Source organism: Mustela nigripes, chromosome 6 (genome assembly GCF_022355385.1).
Source record: "Mustela nigripes isolate SB6536 chromosome 6, MUSNIG.SB6536, whole genome shotgun sequence".
Classification (NCBI taxonomy): Eukaryota; Metazoa; Chordata; class Mammalia; order Carnivora; family Mustelidae; genus Mustela; species Mustela nigripes.
The window spans coordinates 5,826,524-5,851,168 of record NC_081562.1 but is presented as its reverse complement, the minus strand read 5'-3'; the positions used below and the strand labels follow the sequence as shown (position 1 = coordinate 5,851,168).

At 47.6% G+C, this 24,645-nt stretch overlaps 1 protein-coding gene across 7 annotated transcripts in view; it reads right to left on the bottom strand.

Moving 5' to 3' along the window:
- PACSIN2 (protein kinase C and casein kinase substrate in neurons 2) overlaps positions 1-24,645 on the bottom strand; it is a 134,189-nt gene that overhangs the window by 71,486 nt on the left and 38,058 nt on the right. Inside the window, exon 2 of one of the 7 annotated variants that reach the window (XM_059401852.1) lies at positions 843-1,006. The exons of 5 other annotated variants lie outside the window; for them this stretch is intronic. The gene's annotated coding sequence lies outside the window, so the exon portion shown is untranslated. Of the gene's footprint in view, positions 1-842; positions 1,007-14,037; positions 14,146-24,645 lie in introns of those variants that run through there. One more of the 7 variants, XM_059401848.1, reaches the window with a different exon arrangement.

Here is a 24,645-nt window from a genome sequence, read left to right as displayed (position 1 = left end):
CCCACGCTCCCGCAGCGCGCTGTCCCGGGGCCCACGCTCCCGCAGCGCGCTGTCCCGGGGCCCACGCTCCCGCAGCGCGCTGTCCCGGGGCCCACGCTCCCGCAGCGCGCTGTCCCGGGGCCCACGCTCCCGCAGCGCGCTGTCCCGGGGCCCACGCTCCCGCAGCGCGCTGTCCCGGGACAAGCAGCACATCCTCCTTTCACCTCATGTCCCCCGATCTGCATCTCTGGCCAAAAAGTCCAGACCCACGCATCCGACTGCCTTCTGGACACCTCCGCTAGGCTGTCACACAGTCCCTGCAAATTACTTCCTACCTTCCCTAAGCCCACCCCAGCCCTTGGGTTTCCCACATCAGGAAATGGCCTCCACCATTCACCCAGCAGCACAGACCAGAAACTCCGTTTCTTCCCACACCCAACACCCTACTGACCCCACCACGCGTAAGCAGTTTCCGCGACCTGACAGCAGAGTCCATCCCAAATCCTCCTGCCTCACCCAGCCCCATAACAACGGCTCCCTTCAGTAAGGCCACCACCCTCTCCTGCCTAGGCCACCAACAGCATACAGGTCCGGTCCCGCTTCCTTTCATCCTCCACGATGTTGCCATGGTGGCGGACATGTCTTTTGGAAGATTAGGTTACACTTCAACTTGGAATCTCCCCAAGACTTCTTAGCCTCGCCAGCAGGGCCTTCCAGCTCCAACGACTGCCCCCTCGCGCCTCCCCATTCCCACCATGTTCCAGTCACACCGTGCTCATTCCGCCACAGCTGACAACCTGCAGCGTGAGAGTAAACATCTGCACTGAGTGTGCGTACGTAGCAGAGGACTTTAAGTCATATACCTGTTACAGTCCGGGGCGGGGCCTCCAGAAGTACAAGCGCACCAAGTCCATGGCAGTCCAAGGGTGAAGAATGGAGAAAGATTAAAGCCTGAAGACTTGTCAGGGCAGGGGACACCCTGCGCCAGACCTTGGCACACGTCACAGGTCCCTCCGTGGCTCTTGACCTGGGGACGGGAGTGACATGCTGTGTGCCTACCACACTCTGGGCCATTCCACACGTGCCCCCTCACACATCAGGTCTGCAGGAGGCTCATTTCAAGTGTGGTCAAAGAAATGGTGAGCCACCAAGTCACCTGCCCCAGGGAGCACCCCAGTACGGGGGAGGGGGATAGGCATTTGTGGCTCTATCCCACTCCTACCCTCCTCACACTCACTTCTCCCTTCTCCACAGTGTGGGCTCGGCCATAGGGTCTTTAAGATAAGGGTCCATAAGATAAGGGTATTTGCAGTTTCAAAGTTCTACCCCTCCAAATGTGGAAAAGAGTTATGACCTATGGTCACCACAATCTCAAGAAAGTACCTATTACGCAGGATTGAACACATTCAACAGACATGGCTTCCTCCTCACAGAGGTAAGCATTCTGGACCAACTGCCCAGGCAGTCACGTTCCAGAGAGACTCACTTTAGGGAACTAGAGAACAAGCTCACGATTTGCCCCCATGTCAACCCAGCAAAGAGCCCAGCTGTGCCACAACAGGTAAAACCCGCCTGCCCACAACAGAAGTGGTGTTACTACCACAGAATCTTAGAACGCCCTGACACTAGCGGGAGTGCCCTGACACACGCATAAATACTTGCACACAGGTGCACACGCATGTGCAGACACACACCCTCCTGGAAGCCTGCGGCTCCTCTCACACTGCGCTGGTGTCGTCTGGGGAGCTCAGGAGGACACAGCGGCTCCTCACCGCCACCACCTCCCCCCTCACTTCAGGGGGTCCCTGCCGCCTGGCAGCAGCACCTGACAAAGGACAGAGGGCCACAGACACACTCCAGGGAGCTGGGCTGTTGGCTGAGGCTCCTTCACTGCTGCTCTTTACCCCCGAGATTCTCTGAGAGCGCAGCCCCACTCTCCCCGGGGCCAGTCCTTGACGACCTACATCAAACACTCCTGAAAATTCCATCGCTCGATCAGAAGCACTTGCCCAGTGGGAAACTTCTTCCTTCAGCTGCAAGTTTTGAAACTCAAGAGAGGTACTTAAACCCTAAAAAAGAAAAGTCACGTAGGCCCAGGTCAGCCAGAAAGTGTCTTCTGGCAAAAGCAGAAGGAAAAAAATACAGAATGGGTCAGGAGGCTGTCTTTTGTCCAGGCAAGAAAATGGGGGCGTTCACCAAGGACAGGCACGACAGGGAAAGAGAGGGAGAGGGCCGCCGGCCGCCGGGAGCGGGTGGTTGCGAGGCTGCCATGGACTCTGCTGGAGCAGGTTCCCAAGATCCAACAAAAGGCATTATTAACAACACGCATGAGTCAGAGTGGCCTCAGGTCAAGCACTTCAACTTCTTTTAACCCCTCCACTTTGAGCAGCCCCTTCTGCAAGGACTTCCTGTCACACAAAGGGCCTCTGTGGGCAGTTCCCCGCTGCCTCTTTTCCTGTGCAGAGTGGCAGCACTCGGTCCCCCTCCCTCCGGGTCAGAGTGAGCACACGCCCGCCCTCTGGAGGGGCCGCAGCCCACCCGCACACTGAGGACAGCAGGAGGGAAGCACGCGGCATACCCGGACGCATCCATCTAGAAGGCCTCGGAAGTCCGCGTCTAGGATTCTTCACAAGACTCACTGGCAGGACCCCAGAATGGCCCAGTCACTGCTGGCAAAATGCTGAAGAGGTCTGTGATTGATACTGTTTCTCTGTGACATGGAATCCAATCTGCCTTTGAGGTTGTGAGTTTCAAATGGCCTTTGTCTGAGACCTGGCACATAGCCAGCACAGGGGCCTTCGATGACAGCAAGCTGCTGGTGTGAGGGGGACTAGGGGTCAGCCGCAAAGCCTTCAGACACGACCACGGAGTCATCTGCCTTCTCACAGGCGTGACGGACACTTAGTCCCCATCCCAGGGCCAAGCCCCAGGACAGAATTCTGCACAAAGCGCAGTGGGACCACACAGGAGGGTGTGGACAGGGTGCACAGGGCTGACGTTTAGTGGGGACTCAGCCCCGGAGAGGTAGGGAAGGGCATTCCAGGTGGAGGACACTGAGTGACAAAGAGAAGGGCCACAAACTGCAGCCCAGGGGCAGCCAGGCTCTGAGGCCAAGCCCCAAAGCGGCTGTGGCTTTCAAGGAGGGAGAGATAACTGCCAAAGAGTGGTGGGGTGCCGAAGGGCACACCCTCCAGGTCGCCTGCCTGTGTCACTCATTACACAGCAGGAAGGGTGACATCTGCTCCGCGCCACTGCTCTCCTCGCAACAGAAAGCAGCTCGTACGGATGTGAGCACGGGCGGGAAACCACCGGTGAGACAGCACGCTCCTCAGAGCCGTCAGGAAGCAAACTACTCAAATACTTCTCAAGCAGTGCTGTTGTGGCCAGTGCCTTTGAAGTTTAAAAGAAAAAAAAAAAGTCATGCAAACCACAGAAGAATTTGATTTTTAAGTACTACGCACTCAACTATGGTGCCACTTTCTCAAGACAGTCTTCCGTTTCATTCAAATGTACAAGCACAAGCCAAAGCCTTCAGCTCGGGAGAAAGCTACAGGGCCAGTGTAGACCTGGTGTGACAACAGACAATGGAGTTTTAACTTGACAGTGATTTTATTTCTTAAGAAGTTCACATAACATGAAGGTCATCCCAGTAATTTGGAAAAATGAATAGGGAACCCACTTATCAAGGAACAATCTAGAACTACTGAGCTACAACCAAACAGAATTAGTAACTAAAGTTCCCTCTAAACAGGGAGAAAGAGTGCTCGCTTCGGCAGCACATATACTAAACAGGGAGAAAGAGCAGGTTTGTACTAGCTATGACAGGTGCAAATTTTACCTCCTAAACCTCAGTCTTTTTATGTGTAAAATAGCGACAAACATGGCCAACCTATTTCCTGGGACATTATGAGACACTTAAATGACATACTGGGGTCATTTAAGCCTGGGTGGCTCAGTTGGTTAAGCGTCCGACTCTTGATCTCAGCTCAGGTCTTGACCTCGGGGTCATGAGCTCAAGCCCTGTGCTGGGCTCCACGCTGGGTGGCAGCCTACTTAAAAATAAAATAAAATAAAATGAAAATAAACAACACAGGGGCGCCTGGGTAGCTCAGCGGGTTAAAGCCTCTGACTTCAGCTCAGGTCGTGATCCCAGAGTCCTGGGATCGAGTCCCGCATCGGGCTCTCTGCTCAGCGGGGAGCCTGCTTCCTCCTCTCTCTCTGCCTGTCTCTCTGCCTACTTGTGATCTCTCTCTGTCAAATAAATAAATAAAATCTTAAAAAAAAAAAAAAGAAAGAAAGAAAATAAACGACACATTAGATGTGAGCACCTGCATTCACTAGGCACGCAGGAAGCGTTCAACTCTACCTGGCTGTCTCTAGTCCAACTCCTTCCGTCTCTCGGGCCCACGGGGCAGATGTCACTGGAGTAAGCAGAACTTACACAGAAAACGCCAAGAACACAAAACAGAAACCAAGCCTCTTACATATCTTTTTTCCTGATGCTACCTGATAAACATTTCCAGTTACAATATTACAAAGAATAATTTCCATTTATGATAAAATTCCTAATTACCATATATAATAAGCATTATCTGAAAAGCTCTAAAGAAAATGCCTTGGTTGCTATCTTAACTTCAATTTATACTACCAAGCACACATACATGCGTGCACGCGCACACACGTGCACAGATACTCCACACACACACAAACACACACACCCTATATGCCCAAGCATGTGTCCATGCACACACACACTCCCTCTCTCTCTCTCACAGACACAGAAAGAGCCTCTCCTTATTTATTTATTTATTTTTTTAAATCCTAAAAGATGGTTTCATTAATGCGTGGGGTCAGGACCCATGGGCAGAAAGGGCTGCTGCCCCAGGATTATAAGGAACAACTGATTACACACTTTGGAGCTGGCACAGATAAAGACAAAGGGAGTTTCCAAAAGGACTTTCAACGCTCTGTCCTTAATAAAACATTTCTCAGTTTGGCTAGCTCAAGAAATAGACCGTGTTCCAAATGTTTAAGCATTTTTAATAAAATATATAATTTATTCTGATAAACTCAGTAAAATTATATTAAGTCAAAATATTTTATAATTTTATGTATATTTATTTATTCTAATCTTCTAAAAACATTGACTTTCTTTTTTAAAATTTATTTTTTATTTCCCACTTTTTAATTCTTTTTTTCTTTTTAAAACATTCACTTTCTGAATGCCAGAAACCTAGCTAAGAGCTCGGGAAAGGGAGCAAATACATCCCTAAGAAGACTCAGCCCTACAACCCAGGAATTCACAGTACAGCCAGAAAGAGAAGACAAGATCACACCTGATTAGGGGACAGGAAGGAGAGAGGATGGAGGATAATGGAGGAGGGGCAAGCAGGACTGCAGTTTACAAGAGGAAGGGGGAGATCTGAGGCCTGCGGCCAGGTGACAGTGAGGATGAGGTGTTCCGGCCACGGTCCAGGCTCAGGAGCTGCTCAGAGAGGCTGGACATAGACCGAGGACAGCACCCAATGCTCCCAAGGGCACAGGCGGCTCTGCTGTAGCCCCTGAGGTCTAAATCACTGACTACTGTAGGTTACTTAAAAATACAGGTTTAAGAGGGTCACTGGGGTGGCTCAGTCTTAAGGCGTCCATCTTAGGCTTGGGTCATGGTCCCAGGGTCCTGGGACTGACCCCACATCAGGCTCCCTGCTTAGCAGGAAGCCTGCTTTTCCCTCTCCCACTCCCTCTGCTTGTATTCCCTCTCTCTCCCTCTCTCTCTGTCAAATAAACAAATAAATAAAATCTTTAAAAATAATAATAATAATAAAGGTTTAAAAGTGGGTGGTTACACAGAGAAATAGTCCAGAAGGCTATGATCCAAAATGTAAACTGCTTCATTCAGCAAAGCGTACCGAGCGAGGGCTTCTGATGCTCCAGGGACCAGAGGACTTGCAGACAGACCAGGAGAGAATGTCGCAGCAGGCGGTGTTGAGGGCTGGGCTGGGACACAAAGCCAGTGGGGGACAGAGTGTTGGGGTCTACTATAGACAGGATGGTGGTCAACAAAGGTCTTCCCGAGGAGGAGACATCTGAGGAAATACTTGAATAAATGTTAACATTTACTCACCCTCTCTGGATGGTGGATTATATGAGTTTGGGAGTTTTCTTTTTGCATATCTGTATTTCTTAATTTTTCCACCCTAAGAATACCGGTTGGGTCTTTCGAAAATTCTGAAATTCAAACTTTTGAGAATTCAAAAGGAAATAAGGTAAGGGCCCTAGGCACCTTTATAATGTCCATAAGCATGAAACCTAAGATTTCTGGTAAAGGAATCCACAACCCTTATCTTCAAGTGACTGCTAATTGGCCTGTGTATCACTTACATTCACTCAGTTCAAGTGCCCACACACCTTCCAGCCCTGTCCTGCGAAGCACCCGGCAGCACCTTCACTGCTGGAAAGGCCACAGGGTCCAGGCTTCTGGGCCCTTCCCTCTTCTCTGCATGCCAGTTTCTAGGTGAATTCTCCTTCCTGTGACTTTCAACACCAGTCCCCCACTGATGCCTCCTGACTTGACTTCCCCAGCACAGAACCAACCCCCTTCTGCACTGCAGAGTCCAGCACAGCCCCAAGCACTGGCTCAGCACCAACTCCTTGGCACCCAATGGGCCTCTCTGACGCACTGCCCAAAACTCAGCTCTGGCTCCTCCATCCCCGAAACAGTCTCCTACCCAGTCTTTCTCTTTCAGTAAAGGGCTCCATCATCTACGTGGCCACTTAGGGCACATGTCCCCATGCCACCCCTGACGCCTCTCCTTCCCTCACACCCTACATCCATCAGCTCCACCTTGAAACAGAGCTAGAGTGTGGCCACCTCACACCATCTCTGCTTCGGCTACCTGGGGCCAAGCCACCAAACTTAAAACTTGCCAACAGTTGTGTCTTTCAGCATGCTGGAAAACGCTTCTCACTAATCTACACTCCCCACCCTAACCCACAAGGTCCCATGTGATCTGCCTCCAGGTTCCAGCTCTAGGATCAGCTCGTTCCAACCCCTATCCCTGGCTCCTCCAGCTGCGGTGACCTTCCCGTGGGCCTCCAAACACACCAAGCTCAGACCTATCTTCACGCCTGCTTCCCCTCTGCCAGGAACACCCCCCCACCCAGGGTCTGCTGGCTTTGCTGCTTCACATCATCAAACAGCTGCTCACATATCACCTTCTTTAAAAAGCCCAACCCGTCCCCATTCCTCCGACACATCAGCTCCTAAACTCTACTTTTTTTTTTTTTAAGTAACACTCAGTCTCCCGTGCCAAATTACGTATTTATATACTGTCTCTCACCACCCACAAGAACACAAGCCCCTGAAGAACAAGAACTGTGTCAAGTTCACCCCCTATCCTCAGCACTGATGCACAATAGGAGCAAAATAAACATGTGTGGAACAAATGAGTCAAGGAACATGCTAGGCTCTGACACAAACATGCACTATGACAGAACACACTTCTGTTCTCAGCAGCAAGACAAACCAGGTATCTTATGAGTCTACCACTGAAAAATGTTAAAAGCTGAATAAATATAATTGTATCATTTTATTATACTCCAAATGATCATAAGGGAATCTAAAGACATCAAAAAGGCAAATTTAAAGAAATATAAGTAGATAAGTCTTCTTTATCTCTGATGTAACAGAGAGAGACAAAGAAAGAAAATATAAAAGTTTGACTAAAGACTTGGGAAAAACAGGGAAGCCTAACTTACATCTAAGAAACTTCCAGAAGGAGGTAACATTAAGGACGGGTAAGAAGCAATCTTTAAAGACCATTTCTCAGCATGCCTAAAGACACTAAACCACAGACTAAGGAAGCCCAATGAACTCAAGAAAAGATTTTAGAGACAGTGAGCCACACCAAGATAAAATAAAACTGTAGAAACTCAAAGGCACAGAAAAGATCGTAGAGGCAACCAGAGAGAAAAGACCACAAAGAATGACAACTGGACTAAGAACAAAAGTGAAAGCCAGAACACACTGTAGTGATATATTCTACATGCTGAGCAACAGTATTTGCCAACTCAGAATTCTATACCCAGCAAAACTAGTTTTTAATAAGAACTAGATATCTGCAAACCCGTAAAATAGATACCACCACCACCAGCCTCCCAAAAAAGACATCACAGAAAAGAAAATTCTAAAGGATCTACTTCAGGCAAAAAAAAAAAAAAGAAAAAAAAAAAAAAAAAAAAAAAAAAAAAAAAAAAAAAAAAAAAAAAAATCAAAAAAAAAAAAAAAAAAAGAAAAAAAGAAATGATCTCAGAGGGGCACCTGGGTGGCTCAGTGGGTTAAGCCACTGCCTTCAGCTCGGGTCATGATCCCAGGGTCCTGGGATCGAGCCCCGCATCGGGCTCTCTGCTCAGCGGGGAGCCTGTTTCCCTCCCTCTCTCTCTGCCTGCCTCTCTGTCTACTTGTGATCTGTCTGCCAAATAAACAAATAAAATCTTAAAAAAAAAAAAAAGGTAATATGTCTTTAAAAAAAAAAAGAAATGATCTCAGAGGGAAAGCTTGAAGCACAAGAAGAAAGGGTAAGCAAATATACACATAACTACACTAACATATATAAACAGCACTGACTATATGAAACATAGTATCTAATTTGTAGGATTCTAAAATTCAGAAAGGAAATGCTGAATAAGTTGGGAGGAGTGTGGAGTTAAAATGTTTTAAATCCAGGGCGCCTGGGTGGCTCAGTGGGTTAAAGCCTCTGCCTTCGGCTCAGGTCATAATCCCAGGGTCCTGGGATCGAGCCCCACATCGGGCTCTCTGCTCCGCAGAGAGCCTGCTTCCTCCTCTCTCTCTCTTTGCCTGACTCTCTGCCTACTTGTGATCTCTGTCTGTTAAATAAATAAAATCTTAAAAATAAATAAATAAAATAAAATGTTTTAAATCCTTCTGAGAGAAAAGACATTACTTTGGATTTGTTATGTGTTAAACCCTGCAGGGGATAACCACTAACGGGCTAGACAGAGGATTTAATTTCTAGACTAAAAGAGAGAGAGAGAACAAATGCAATGGAGGTGGGGGGCATGATGGAACTCAGCTGAAACAAAAGAAAACCAACGAAACAAAACAAAACACTTCCCAGAACTGCAGCAAACAGAAAGCACAGGAACAAGAAAAGGCTGCTGCTTATTGCCTTTTCTATTCAAGTTGTACTGGAGATAGTAGCCAACTCAGTAAGAAAAGTCAGTAAAGGTACAACAATCAGAAAAGAAGAGAAAACCCCGTCACTGTTGGTAGATGATGTGGCCTCCGCAGGGCTGAAGGCTCCTGGAATGACATCCGGGGCGACGGCTGGCAGCTACCGTGCGTTTGGTTTCATCTCCCATGAGGAAAACGGCAGACTGACTTCACAGAAGAAGACACTGAAGCTCAAGGAAGTTAAATATCTTGCCCAAAGCCACCTGGCAAGTAAAGGGTTGGTTTTGAAATTAAGTCTATATGTGCCCGCAGCCTAACCACTGTGCCCGCCATAGAGCGAGACAAACCACGACACCACAGGGTAAGCAGCCCAGAGGCGAGTACCCCCGGGTGATCACGGGTGCCTGGAGCACCTGCGAAAGTGAGACCAAGCTGAAGAGAGCCCGGCAGAGAGCCAGAGAGCCGGCGGCACCAGGTCCGCGCAGAGAGCCTGGGAGAGAGCCGGCGGCACCAGGTCCGCGCAGGGAAGCTCAGGCAGGGAAGGAGACTCCGGAGGGGAAATGCAGCAGGCACTAGGGTAAAAACGTATGAAAGAATCAAGAACGTGCCGGTGGGGGGCCAGGAGAGAGGGAAGAGCTGAATACCACGAGGCAGAGCAGGGGCCAGCAGGCTAAGCCCCTGGAGGGCCATACTGGGGATGTGGACTCCTCCAGGAGGAGGAGGGACCTGGTCGCGGTCCAAGAAGGAAAGTTCCTCCGACAGAGGATGGCAAACAGACCATGGAGCGTCTGGAACTGAGCCATCCTACAGACCAGCCACCAGCTACAGAACACTTGCACTACAGCTAGCACCCCTGAGGAACTGTCTTTTAAATCTCCTTGACTTTTCATTCAAGTTTATATAAATAGCCACATGTGCTTAGTGCGGCTATACTGGGCGGCACAGCTGTAGAGGTTAGAGAGGAAGCAGAAGGGCTTAGGCGACGGGACAGAGCAGTGACGTTCTTGACAAACAGAGGACACCATGAAGGATTATGCTAGGTAGGAATGCAGGGCATAGGAGGCCAGGGATTCAAAATTCCTCATTTGGGGGGCACCTGGGTGGCTCAGTAGTTGTTAAGCCTCTGCCTTCAGCTGGGGTTATGATCTCAGGGTCCTGGGATCGAGCCCCACATCGGGCTCTCTGCTCCGCGGAGAGCCTGCTTCCTCCTCTCTCTCTCCCTGACTGCCTCTCTGCCTACTTGTGATCTCTCTGTCAAATAAATAAATAAAATATATATTTTTTTAATTCCTCATTTGGGAGTCAGGCTACGGGGTAATGTCACAAAGAGAAACAGCTCGGAAGGAAGAACTGGGTTAGGGTGGAGAGGAATGGCTTGGGCCCGATAAATGAGAGGCAGCTTGGGTGCTGCAATCCAGCCACGGGGCGCCCCCGAGTTGGGCACAGTCTCTCCCATCTCCCTGCGTCTGCACACACGGTTTCCGCTGCCTCTTCTGCCTGACCGGCCTCTCTCTGAAACCCACCACCGGACTGTGACGTCTTTCCCCAACCTCCCCCATTCTTCACAGCAGGAGAAGGTCCTACAACTCCAGAAGGAGACTCGTCGCGCTGGCGTTTAGAAGTCTCTACCCCACTGCCCTGAGAGCTCTCCCACAGCAAGGACTCAACCTCATCCTGACCCCGGGGCCAAGCCCAAGACCTGAGGTACACTCGGCAGACAAGAGACTCTGCCAGGTGGGCAAACTCACCGTACGGACGCGCGCGGACACAGACGAGCAAGCCACCCAACCCGGCCACCCATCGTCCAGGTGCACTGTGCCTCCAGGTGGTGGCCTGTGCACGGCTGGAAATCAGCACAGAGCTCGCCAGGAGGCTGCACGGCCGTCAGTGAGAGCAGAGTCAGCGCGGGGCGATCACAGCCCACATGCGCCCTGTTGTGAGTTTTCATCGTCATGACGATGTCTACCTTCCCAAACTCACACTCCTCAATCTTAAGCAGTCGACGGGATGCGACGGGATATGCGCCTAAGAATAACCGTAAGGTCTTGGAGTTCAACATTAAATATGCAAAGACTTCTTTGCACAGCGGCCCTGATGCTTGTCTGCATGGCCTCAGGGTCTTGCTGTGTAATACTCTTCCCACACGGTACGGGCCAGACCACAGGGCGCCTGCGCTGAACACACTCAACGGGCGGTGAATTAACAAAACATTTCTGCTTTCCGGGTCAACAGGTATTCAGCACTGTGCCCTGTGCTATTTTTTTCCTTGTGCGTCCGTTCATGGTGGAAAAGAACCATAAAGAGGTCACTTTGCCGTCCCCAAGCTGCTCTGGACTCCATTTATCCTGCTCCACTAGCCCTACCGATACTGAAAACAAAGACCAAATTCCAACTCGGGAAGTTCGACATTTTAGCCTGCTAGCTACGTCAACAACATCTTGTCAAGTAAGCAAAATCATTCTCCCCTGATCTCCCTAAAGGACTCCACTGCAGAGCAGTTCTGATGAGAAACAAGACTGAGTATGAAACTCAGCACGGGCTTCATGCTAAGAAGAAAAAGAAGGAAAGAAAATCGCAATCCCTTACTACTGTGATGGCCAGTGGCACACATTTCAAATTCAGAATACTTCCTGTCAGATTCTTTCAGTTAACAAAAAATAGAACAATATGCTTCATTGGTCCACATAATGAGAAAAATCTTTAGGCCAGATTCCCAGCACTGGAGATGTGAAGTAGGCACCGAGTCTGTCTCCTGGCATCAAGGTCGAACTGAAAGATGCAAATATATTTAGACCAAGCTGGTGAGACAGGAGCAGAGTGCCTTCTGCGGCAACCGCCACGGAAAGGGGACCGCTGCAACTCATCCGTCCACTCAAATTAATGGCCCATGTTTTCCACTATTACTTCCCCTCATATTCACATACACACACACACACACACACACACACACTCTCTCTCTCTCTCTCTCTCTCTCTCTCACCTCTTTACCTCAATCTAGGCTCTAGGATCTAGCTGGCATACTGGGAGAAGTCGTCTCAAGGCCTTAGAGAAGGTTCTAAGGGCACCACCAGAAGCTGCCCTGGAGAGGAGCCCTGAACAGAGATGGAAATGAGGAAGGCCCACATGACACCAACAGCATAAACTCTCAGGGACTTCTGGGCCTGTTAATTGTGAGATAATATGTGAAGAAAGCTGAGAGAAGAAAGGCTGGTGACCCAGAAGCCAGTCTAAATTCACTCAGCTATCAACAAGCCACGTGACCTTGGACAAGCCAAGACAGTATGTCACCTCTAGGTCTTAATTACTTTGTTTAAAAAAACAAAAAAACAAAAATAAAAAAAAAAAAAACAAAGAAGAAGGGCCTGACTATACCACCAGCAAGAGCCATTACAACTCTTGTGTTCCCATCTTTCCAACTATGCCGCCAAATGAACAGCAGAATTACATGGCTGGGCAAAACAGAGGACTAACGATGTATAAAAAGAAAGGGGGGGGCCTTATTTTTACTACTGGCATAAATCTCAGACCTGCAAGACATGTTTCAGTCTTAAGTTACAATATCTCTCAGTTGTTTTCACAAACGCAGCATTTAAAGTTTATCTAGAATTCAGTAAGATAACAGTGTGAAGAAAACTTGAGGAGCTCCTCGAAATTACAACAGCGAGGGCAAAACCTACGGACCTCATTAAGGTCTGAGAGAAAGATCACATGTTTGGGGAATTTCTAAAAAAAATAGGAAAATATGACGCTAAAAGTGTCAGAAATCCACAAATCATATAAAGTAATGACCTAGCAAGAAAATACGCTTCTCTATGTGGCCCAGACTGTACCAGCATGCCATTTCTGGAGAACAGAAGGAAGACCCTGACTCTGCCTTTCTAATGTTCACGGCAATAGGTAATCCAAAAAGTATATTCACTTCACGATGGATCGCTCAAGTACTGGGATTTAAAAAAAAAAAAAAAAAAAAAAAAAAAAAAGCAGCAATCCTCTAATTAGAAGCACAGCACTGCATCAACAGAAAGGAGGGAAGGGGAGAAAAAATGTTCAATGCCAGAATCCGACTAGCAGATAAGAAACAATTAAATACCCATGTGAGGCTGCTCGGTTGTTGGAACAATAAAACTTTTACATTTTGGTATCTACTAAAAATAAAAGCGCAGTGCCTAGTGACAGCAGTCAGATGGAGCAGAGGGCACCGGGGCCAGCTGCGGAGAGGAAGGAGAAAGAACTGACGGAGGAGGAAGGCAGAGGGGGCCGCGGAGCAAGCCGCCTGCTAATTCTGGGAGTCTGGAGCGGACGGCCATGAAACAGCACTCAGTGGCAACCAGAGAAGCTCATTTGTCCCCTGTTTCTCCCGAGTCCCATTTACATGTCTGCAGGTTAGATTTGGCTGTTAAGAAAGGAAATGGCAGCACGTAAAAGACATAATGCCTGACAGCAGGAAAAGAAAGCAACCCTCTACTAATAGTTAACTCAAGTAACTCACTTAGCTCCCCAGTAAGAAACAAGTACGTCGCTGGGCCAGAGCTTCTGATTCATTTCCTCTATTTAGGAATGAAGCATGCACATAAGTTCTAAAACCAGAGTAAAAATTATAGAGCAAGATCTTTCATTTGTTTAGGCCAAAGTCGATTCACCAAGGAAATCAAACATTTACTCTGACATTTTCTCAAGGCATTTTGGAAAAACCCTCCACTCTGTTCGGTTAATGTTGAACATTTCCATCAAGAAGCTCTAAAACTAAGTGTGTTTAAAAGGCGAAATTTCTGTTAAATCAAGCACGCAGGAAAAAAAAAATCAATGAAAACTGCTTTGAAAAAGGTCTCCCTTCAAGGAAATACAGGCTTTAAATAGCAACTCACGTTTTTCTGTCAAATGCCGGCTTTAACTGCCTCACTTTGCAGATCAGCTTCCGTACCTGCCTCCTTCCGACCCTGCTGGTATGTCTGACCTCCAGCTCCCAGCCGAATTCTCCCAGCACATTTCATCATTTCCTGTTGGCTGCCGACTCCTTGCGGGGAGATAAGGCCAGTCCCCTACGCTGCTGCAGGCACCCTCCAGGCACCAGGTTCTCAGACCTCCGCTCCCGGCCAGCTAGGGCCATCACAGAAGAGCTTTCTTTTCGGAAAATGGCCTAACAGAATCTCAGTATATGAGAGAAAGTCGGAGAGAGGAGATCGGAGCACAAAAGTCATAATACCCCTCCAAAATCAACTTGTATGTAAACTAACTTATACTGCCTACGACAGTCTTAGAATCTCTCCTTGTATTTGATCCTTCCACTCAGGAGGTAAAAAAGACCTGCTCCGGAGCTAAGATGCCAGGCATCACAGGGGTTAATGTGACAGAGACTTCCCTGCACGGGATGATCTTACATTGTCCCTACACAGAAAACTCAACTTCTCTTTGGGACTCCAACAGCAAGGCAAAGCAGCTCAACAGTGGGGGTCGCAGAGGAAGAGGGAGCGGGCTCAGTGCTGGAGAACCCAGGCTCTCTCTCCGCAGCACAGACAGCTCCGAAGACACTCATATGTGCACACGTGATTCCCCAGAAGTAAAAACCAAAAACCATAGTAAAAGTAAAAACCAAACCCCAAAACACCTTTCTTCCTAGAGTTTTACAAAGAATTAAAAATGACAAAGAGGGCGCCTGGGTGGCTCAGTGGGTTAAGCCGCTGCCTTCGGCTCAGGTCATGATCTCAGGGTCCTGGGATGGAGTCCCGCATCCGGCTCTCTGCTCGGCAGGGAGCCTGCTTCCTTCTCTCTCTCTCTCTCTGCCTGCCTCTCAGTGTACTTGTAATTTCTCTCTGTCAAATTAATAAATAAAAATCTTTATTAAAAAAAATGACGAAGAAACAAGGAATAAATAAAACTTTAGGGAAAGATGTCCTAACCCATTTTAAAATGCATGCGCCCAGGGGGCGCCTGGGTGGCTCAGTGGGTTAAGAAGGCCTCTGCCTTCAGCTCAGGTCATGATCCCCAGGCCCTGGGACTGAGCTCGGCTCTCTGCTCAGCAGGGAGTCTGCTTCCTCCTGTCTCTCCGCCTGCCTCTCTGCCTACTTGTGATCTCTGTCTGGCAAATAAATAAATAAAATCTTTAAAAAAAAATGTATGCGCCCATGAGGACACATACAATGTAATTCCCTCTAGATAAGGTGAAGAAAAGGCACCATGACACTGTGGGGCTTGAAGTCAGGGCAGAATGGCAAAGGGACCGGGCATGAAAGGGACCTCCGGAGCACTTCTTAGCAGGGCTCTGTTTCCTGAGCTGTTCATATGCTTCATTTGTGAAAATTCATTGCTGTACCCACTTACAGTATGTGCACCTGTATGTATGTACATTTATTCTGTCTCAATAAAAAGTATTTTACAAAACGTATGCAACAATATCAAAAAATACAAACACTACAAGAAAGAGCAGGTACTGAAACTAATCTGTAAAAACACAAGAAATGCAAAAAACATTTCAAGGGCTCAATTTCTCCCAAAGTACCCTCCCAGAAGATACACATGTACCCTCCCCCAATCCCTGTGGCAAGCTGGATGCTACATTTAAATGGTGGTAGCTCGAACAGAGCCAAACCAGTCCCCCTTTGCAACATGGGCCCCTAGTCTGACCTTGTAACACAAAACAAAATAGGTTGAAAATATCTTTCCAAAATCTGCATTTAGAAATTCCTTGATGGAAAAACAACAATAAAGCAAGGATCATATCAACACGAGGCTCGATTATTTGACATATGATAATAATTCATACTACTTGGAAATTATACTACCATCTCCCCCACCTAAAAAAAAAAACCAAAAACACAGCCATTGGACCCACACCATGCAAACTTTGCTTTACCTCTGGAGCAGCTTCGCTAGATGACTTGCAGCGCTCAACAGAGAGGCAAGGCTGAAGCACGGGGCCAGCCCCACTCCCTGGTCTGCAGGGAGGCTGGCTACTTCCTCCTGGGGCTTACTGAGGGTTTAAGGGCCCTAAAGGTCATCTTATCCAGGGACACTAAAGCTGGAAAAGGCTGAATAATGTTTCTAGAAGCTACTTCAGTGTGCCTGACCACAACGCACAGACAGCCTTTCTAAAACTAATGGCCTGGCAATTATCTTCCAAAGCATTTTAACTAAATTTAAGCAGCACAGGAATATGGTCACAAAAGTCCTTTTCTGGGAGTATTTTCTTCCACTAAGAAAGATCAAACACCTGGGTTCTGGCAAACCAAGTTGACTTACCTCCTTTCCCTTTTCCTCAGCTAGCATGACCAAAAACTCTCCTTTGCCCCAGAGCCCCACTTAGGCCTCTCGGTTATGAGACAGGTCAACCACATCAAGGTGGAGTGAGCTGTTTGTTTGCTTGTTTGTTTGTTTGTTTATTGTAATCCAACAAACACCAGCTGCTTGGTAAACACTCACATAGTGCTCACATTAGGGTTAATCATGAAAAGAATCCCATCAGGGGACTGTCACCTCCTCCACTTTCCAGCTCAGATAACTGAGGTACAGAGACTGTATTACCTGCCCTGTGTCCCAAAGCTGTCACGCCGGGGAGCCGAACGCAGGCAGTCCGCTTCCAGAACCCAGCTGTTAACCATTACACTACCTCTCCATGTTGGCTTCCCTCAATAAATCAGAAGTGGGTCCTGGGCAGAGCTGCCACGTAATAAAAATCTGATTTGAACTGAATTAAGAATGCAGATAGTGGTGGGATGATGAAGTCATGAGCCTGGCTTTCCAGTAGGGCTGGGGCATTCTCTCCCGGGCCCCACAACCTTGACTAGCAGGTTCCTAGCTGGAGAGCAGCTGTCCTAACCCTCTGGGGGAGAACAAGACTGGCTTGGGCAGCTGTCCTACCCCCTAAGGTGGTACCGGGACAGACACACTGCTCCAGGGAAACCCACCTGCTAACCTCTCCCGCCTCTCCCACGTGGTGCCTAAACTGGTATTTCCAGTTCCAATTGGGTTTCTGTCACCAGACTTGAAACCTTTGGGCACAAACATTAGTGCCAGGCACAGGGCTTAAGGCCTTGGGGCCCCATGGTTGAAAAAGCCAACATCCCTGCCCTGGACTGCTCAGTGTACGGGCAGGGCAGATGTATAAATAAAGAGAAATGGCACGAGCTGATAACGAACCAACACGCATGGAGGGCTGTGGGAACACTATGAAGGCAGCAGTGAGCTAGTGGGGGAAACACGGTCAGGGAAGGCTTCATGGAGGAAGGGACAGGATTCGGTTCTCCAACAGCTTACCATCAACCTACTCAGAGTAAGGCAGAAAAAATTTCTGCAACAAAATCCAGCAAGTTAGCCAAAGACTACCAGTGACTTCATGTCCTCCGTCCTCAGCTGATGGCTGAGCCCATGCGTGGCAGTCATTAGCCCGGAGTCAGGCACAGACGTGAGGGCGACACTGGACTGGCTGCATCTTCTCTCGGATACTTCTGTTCTCTTATAGGATGAAAATGGCTGCCTTTACTGAGCTCTTTTAAAAGACTCCGTAAGATAGGTACGACTATCCTCGTTGTACGGAAGAAAACCACCACAGAGAAATTAAGCAATATCACCCAGCAAATAATGGCAGAATGGGATCTGAACTCGGGTCTCCCTGATACTTTCAACGCACATCCTCTCCCCACCACACTCATGCCTGCCCCGGAACTAGGCCCGTGAGGAACATGAGGATAGCGGGCAACAGGTCATGTCATATGGGGGAAAGAACAAAATTTTCCCCACATGATTTTTCCCCATTCCTCTATTGGTCTATCCTTGCTTTAATGCCACACTTTTTCTAAAACAGCTTTATTGAGATGTAATTCACATACTATAGAATTCAGTCATTTAAGTATAGAATTCAGTGGTTCTTAGTGTATTTACAGAGCTGGGCAACCTTCACCCCAGTCAATTTTAAGACACTGTCATCACCTCAAAAAGGAACCCCATGCGCTTTAGCTGTCATCTCTGTCTCCCCAATTCCCCAACCTGAAACAACCAGTTACTCTTACAAGGTGATTCTTAAAAAGCTTATGGGCACACGGTCATGAAGTTGTTAATAAAACAGTGCAAACTGTAGTTGTGCTTCAGTCCTCTCTCCTGGGCTAAAGCTAACAGCTGAGCCCAGACAGGGCCAGGGAAAAGCCAGACAACTTAGAGGCAGGTACTGCAGTGAGAGGTGGAGGTATCTGGCCGCCCCACGCTAGATGGCCTCCACGGTTCTCATGCCCCTTAACTTAGGAAGCCCTAAATGCCGAGCCACATGGTCAAGCAGCCGCCAGGATGGTGGAGTCACGCAAGAGCTCTAGAAGACCCCCTCTGGTCACAACACCTTACACCATTAAGATGCCATCTCCCTGTCTCCAGAAAGACAAACCAGGATGATATCTGCTATCATAGATGGGGGTAACCAGAACAGAGTTGTTCTGAGAAGCCAAACTCTTCAAGGATTGATTATCAAGACTAGCAATGGCCTGGAAAAAAAGTGCCTCCTCTGCGCTTTCCCCCAGCCTTCCTCAAGTGCTAAGGAGAGTTGGAGGAAAGGGATCTACAAACAGACCACGCACATACTTCTGCAGAGCCCTGAATTCTCTAGTAACTTCTGCATACAGATCATGAAACTGCTCCATGCAGCATCACCACATACTAAAAACTCCTCAACACTGAAGAGGTATGAGCTTCTGACAGATGCACACAGGTTCATCACAGAAAGTTCTTGGTGAGCAAAAGAGACCAGATGCAAAAGGGTGTGCACTTTGTTCTAGTTAACATGAAATTCCAAACCGGGCCAAACAAATCCATAGTGACGGACCAATGTCTGCCTGGGGCCAGGGGCTGGGTGGGGGCTGATGGCGCAGGGAATAAGGAAAGTTCTGAACTGATGGAAATATTCTCTGTCTCACTTGGGACAGTGGCTATACAGGCGTATCCATTCATCAAAGCCCCTAAATGGGTCCGCTCTGTTGTTAAATTAATACCTCAATAAAGAGAAAAGGGGGGGAGAGGTGGGAGGGGGGGGAATGAGGGAAAGAAGACAGGAGAGAAGCCTGCTGCGGAGCCTGAACAACGCCCTCTGCGGCAGCGCGGCCACAGCCATCACCAAGGACTGGCCTGCAAGGTGCTGCCAAGCCTGGGTCTTGCCAGCGCGCGTGCATTGCACTGGGTCTCAGTTCTTGAACGACTGATGCTCTAACACATACAACTGATTCTGATGAACCTGAACAGTCCACTTTCTGACGGGGTTAACTCAGCTCTCCAACGCCCCCGCAGTAAAAAGTGTGATGATGTCAGCCAGCGACTCAGGAATGGCTGCTTTCAGTGACAGGCTCCAATGGCTGTTTGACAGTCAGTGAACAAGTAAAATCTAATGTGATAATTACAGGTATTAGCTGTTCTTCTCCTCAAATGATAAGTAAATCTTAAATTCTAGAATTTAAATAGGTTATATAGGTTATATAAAACATTCTTACCGTCAATCTTTTTTTCTTTCTTTTTTTTTTTGGATGGGGGAAGAGGGTAGCGGCTAGGTTCAAATCCTACGTGTTAGCCTTTCATATTTTTCATGAAACAAGACATAAATAGAGCCATCTTGCCATTAGTCTCTCTCTCTCTCTCTCTCTCTCTCTCTGTGTATATATATATATACTACATACATACATATATATACATATATATATACATATATATATATACATATATATACATACATATATATATATATATACACACATACATACATATATATATATACACACACACACACACACACACACACACGAATAAACCAAGCCAAATTTCTCACATTCTCGATCAAAGAAGAAGGTGCCAGAACAAGCTGAACTAAGTACTAGTTCTATCTTTGGCAAAGTTAAAAAAAAAAAAAAAATTAAAACCCTTTATATAAGCTTCTTTGCTTCCCTGGCAGTCACCCAAAGCTAAAGAAAAAAAAAAAAAAAAAAAAAGCCAAACTAATTAAAGCAGAAAGCCCAATTGAGAAAAACTTCAAAGCACCAATGTGATATGAAAAATATGTTAATTTCTTTTCTTACACATTTTATAAAATGCCACCATGAGAAGAAACACCTGGGCTTCTAACACAACATCTCAGTGGTTAAGACATCACCTGCAGTTCTGGGGCCAGCTCAAGCCTTCCTTGGACAACACACCGAAGATGGAAAATGATCTCTGAAGGAAGGTCTGAATTCAAAAAGGAGTGGTGAACAAGATTTGTGGTGAGTTTTGGGGTATTTTCAAGACTAAAGTTAGAGCTCTGCTCTGCTCATGTTTTACTGGAGGTTTACGGGTCTGATTTTCCCCCTCATTTGTTTCTATGTGCCCTCTCTATGCTAGACTCTGGAAGTTACAAGCTAAATAATTCCCCACACTTGTCCTTAAGCAGCTTAGAGTAGCGTAAACAAACAAGCGCCCAGAGGCCCACACAGTGTGATAAGAGCTACACAGCACAACTAGGAAGGGCAGCTTTACTGACCAGGGGATGCCCTAAGGGCAGGAGCACCCAGTTCAACGCTACCAACTTTATTTGGTCCACTATTGTGCGCTTAAAAAAAAGAAAAGAAAAACCAATCACCTCCCATTATTTCATTTCAAAAGCATTTTAATAATAAAACAGGCATTTTAATACTAAAAAGCAGGTCATACAACTTCAGAATATATATAAAGCTTCAAATTAAGTATCTCTAGCTTTGTAAAGAATAATGACAACATTGCTATTTTAGCCCCATGGCAGTAAAAATAGTTAACATGAAATTCCAAACCGGGCCAAACAAATCCATAGTGACGGACCAATGTCTGCCTGGGGCCAGGGGCTGGGTGAGGATTCATGAACGGGTGTTTAGAAACCCTGCAAAGAGGCAAAAATTAGGACTATTTTATGACGTTCTATATACATCTGCCAGGATCTTGACTCTAAACTCCATGATAACCCCACAAGGTGGGAGTGCTGTCCCCATTTTTCAGAAGAGAAAACTAGAGCCCAGGGGAAGCAGCTTGCCCACGGCCACACAGCAGTCACAGTGCACAGAGCTACCACACATGCTTCCCCTCTGACAGCGGAGCCTGTCCAGTCCCACCAACATGCTGGGATGGTGTGCGAGAGCTCTGGCGGACCTCTGAGGTCCTCATTAGAAATAAACATGTTTTACTGTTGTTGCTTTTAAGATCACAAAGGAAGCTCTGCTTCTGCTTCTTCTTCTTCTTTTTTTTTTTTTTTTTGTAGTCCCAAACAACCAACACAAACCCTTTGTGAAACGGAGAGGTATAAATATGTAAATAAACAGAAATCATGCTCCCAAGCATTCCAGAATGCTCCCTTGACCTTCTCCTTCTCCATTTGGACCAGTGCTAGGGATAAAGAAGATGGGAAAGATGAGAAAAGATCAAGAATCCTGGAGTGCTGGGTGGCTCAGTCAGTAATTATCTGTCTTCAGCCCAAGTCATGATCCCCCCGGTCCTGGGATCAAGCCTCACATCGGGATTCCTGTTCAGTGGGGAGTCTGCTTTTCCCTCTTCCTGCTGATCACCCTGTTTGTGCTGTGCTCATGCTCTCTCTCCCTTTCTCTCTCTCTCTCTCTCTCTGTTAAATAAATAAATAAAACCTTAAAAAAAAAAATCCCAAAGTGCCATGAAACGGGACATATGAACCCTTCCTCAAGAATACTGTTCTTGGGGCACCTGGGTGGCTCAGTGGGTTAAAAGCCTCTGCCTTTGGCTCAGGTCATGATCCCAGGGTCCTGGGATAGAGCCCCACATCAGGCTCTCTACTCAGCAGGGAGCCTGCTTCCTCCTCTCTCTCTCTCTGCCTGCCTCTCCTACTTGTGATATCTGTCTGCCAATAAATAAATAAAATCTTTAAAAAAAAAAAAAAAGATATGGTCTCTAACCCTTAAGAGCTTCCATTCTCGGGTCTGAAATTGATTATAAATAGAACACTAACTGAGGCCCAAGCAGCTGACTCTTGGTTTCAGCTCAGGTCGTTATCTCAGGGTCTTGAGATCAAGCCCTACATGGGGCTCCACCACTCAGCATGGAGTTTGCTTGAGATTGATTCTCTCTCCCTCTGCCCCCACGGCTACTCACACACACACTCTCTCTCAAATAATTTTATAAATAGAATACCCACTACAAACTTAAAAGTGCATCTCACTTTACAAATTTTGTTTTTCTTCTACTTTTACCATTTAACATTGAAGTCTACTACACTTAAACAATCTTAAATAATAAATATATATATACACACAAACACACACACACAATGACCCAATTGTACTTCAACATGGGATGAGCTCCTGCCAAGCAAAGAGGTTACAGAGGCTGGTTCCCTACAGGACCTCCACGCCTGCGTGGGAAAGGCAGAGCTGAGTGGGGCCAAGCAATAGAGAGGGGCAGCAGTGAGCAGATGCAGGGCCTTGGCAAGCTTCTAGGTTCCTCCATCTGTAATCACAGCTAAAGTCACGGAAAGGTCAAAGGGCCCTCTCTAGGATAGGGTCGAAACACAGTAGGCACACACTTACGTGGCAGGGCATAAGGTCAACCCCGAGGAAAATCAGACAGCAGGCAACCAACAAGTGTCAGAAAACCAAGGAATCAACGACATAATCTGAGTGGAAGCAAACCCATAGTGACCACAGGAAATGAAGTATGGGCACGGACGGGGCTGGTTCAGCAGATCTTCTGACGGAAAAGAAAGAGAAAGGACTTTGCCAAGAGGCCGACCGGGCTGACTGGCAGAGTGCCGAGTCCAGAAAAGTCTCTCAGGCACAGTGTGAGCCACCTGGCAGGAGCCACAAGGAGAAAGCAAGCTGCTCAGCCTGACAGTGGTTGCTTTACCTCTGTGACAGGTGACCCAGCCGAAGACAGAGCACAGACAAGGAGCACATTTCTCCATTCATGAGAGTGAGGTCAAGAAGGGCCAGTTACAAAACAGTTTAAATCCTACGATCTTATTTGTCTTTAAAAATCAGATTTGTGAGGAAACGTAACAATCTGGGAAAGTGTATGTCAAGGTACTGACAGTGACTGGGGCGCCTGGGTGGCTCAGAGGGTTAAGCCTCTACCTTCTGCTCAGGTCATGATCTCAGGGTCTTGGGCTTGAGCCTGCTCAGCAGGGAGCCTGCTTCCTCCTTTCTCTCTCTGCCTGCCTCTCTGCCTACTTGTGATCTCTGTCAAATAAATAAATAAAATCTTAAAAAAAAAAAAAAGGCATTGACAGTGATTGTTGACAGATTGAATATTTGTACTTGTATTTTACAAAGTCCACGCACTGATCTTACAATGAAGGAATACACTGAGTTCACTGGGAGATTTTAAAGCCAGACAGGTGACTCCCCAGGCAGCTAGCAGAAGGGCTGTGGCGACACCAATGCCGCACGGAGAGCGCTTGGGACCACAACACCCCCAACATCTGAGCACCAACAGATACAGAGGGCAGAGCCCTGCCTGCAAGGCTTCCATAAATCCCCTGTTCTGGATAAACCCTGGAGTAAGATGCTATCAACCAAAGCCTGCCGCCGTGTCCCCCAGAGGGAAGCGCATCGCCCCTGTAGCCAGCTTCGCCAATGGTACACTACTTCACGTGGGAAAGCCAAGGGATGGGATTCCTGGGTGTACCCCACAATTCACTCCAGGAAGTCTGAGATTTTATGAACCATTTCTGCAAACAAACATAAGTCCCAGGAAGAGTCAAGGCTCTCCACAAACAGATACTGGCTCCGGCCTCAGACCAATGACCTCATTCACAGTAGAGAGATTCTTTAAGACCCCAACGTCATACAAGTTAATCCCATGCAGAGACAGGTCTAAGGGAGACTTTCTGCAGAATCAGCACATTGTAGTTTACTGGATGAACAGAACCAAATGAGAAGCCCCATCCCCAGTACCAGCCACACACGGGCAAGGGAAACCCCTCAAGATCTCACAACTTGACCCCTCCCAATGATAACCTGGAGAAAGAGGAGTCGGCAGCCAGATAGCCCCTCCCTACGAGGAACCAGGGAGCCCGGTGCTTCTGACAGCTCACATGACCCACACGGTGGGTGAGCACCAAACCCAGACCATGAACATAGGCACACAAAGCTGTATAAAGACCTCTGATAGGTCAGAAGGTCCTGTGACAGGACCTGCGTACTTGGATTTAGGGCTGGGGGAAATTTTATCAACAGTTCGGAGTACTGACTTCGAGGGCCAAGATGTGCCCTAAAAACATGGCACTGAGTGTGCTTACTATGCTCCGTGACAGAGATCATCTTCACAATTCCTCACTCTGAGTGAGCTCACCCAGACCCGGGGTCCCTTTGTGCTTGTCCCCCCAGTACACCCGCTCCAAACCCACTTACAATTCCCCACCTACTGAAAAGTGTCTTGAGGCTCAGGAGGGGGAACTAGGATCTTTAAATGGCATCAGTATTTCTCTGCTACACTTTTTGAAACAACAGACTCACAGTCTGTAATGTCAAAGTAATGCACGT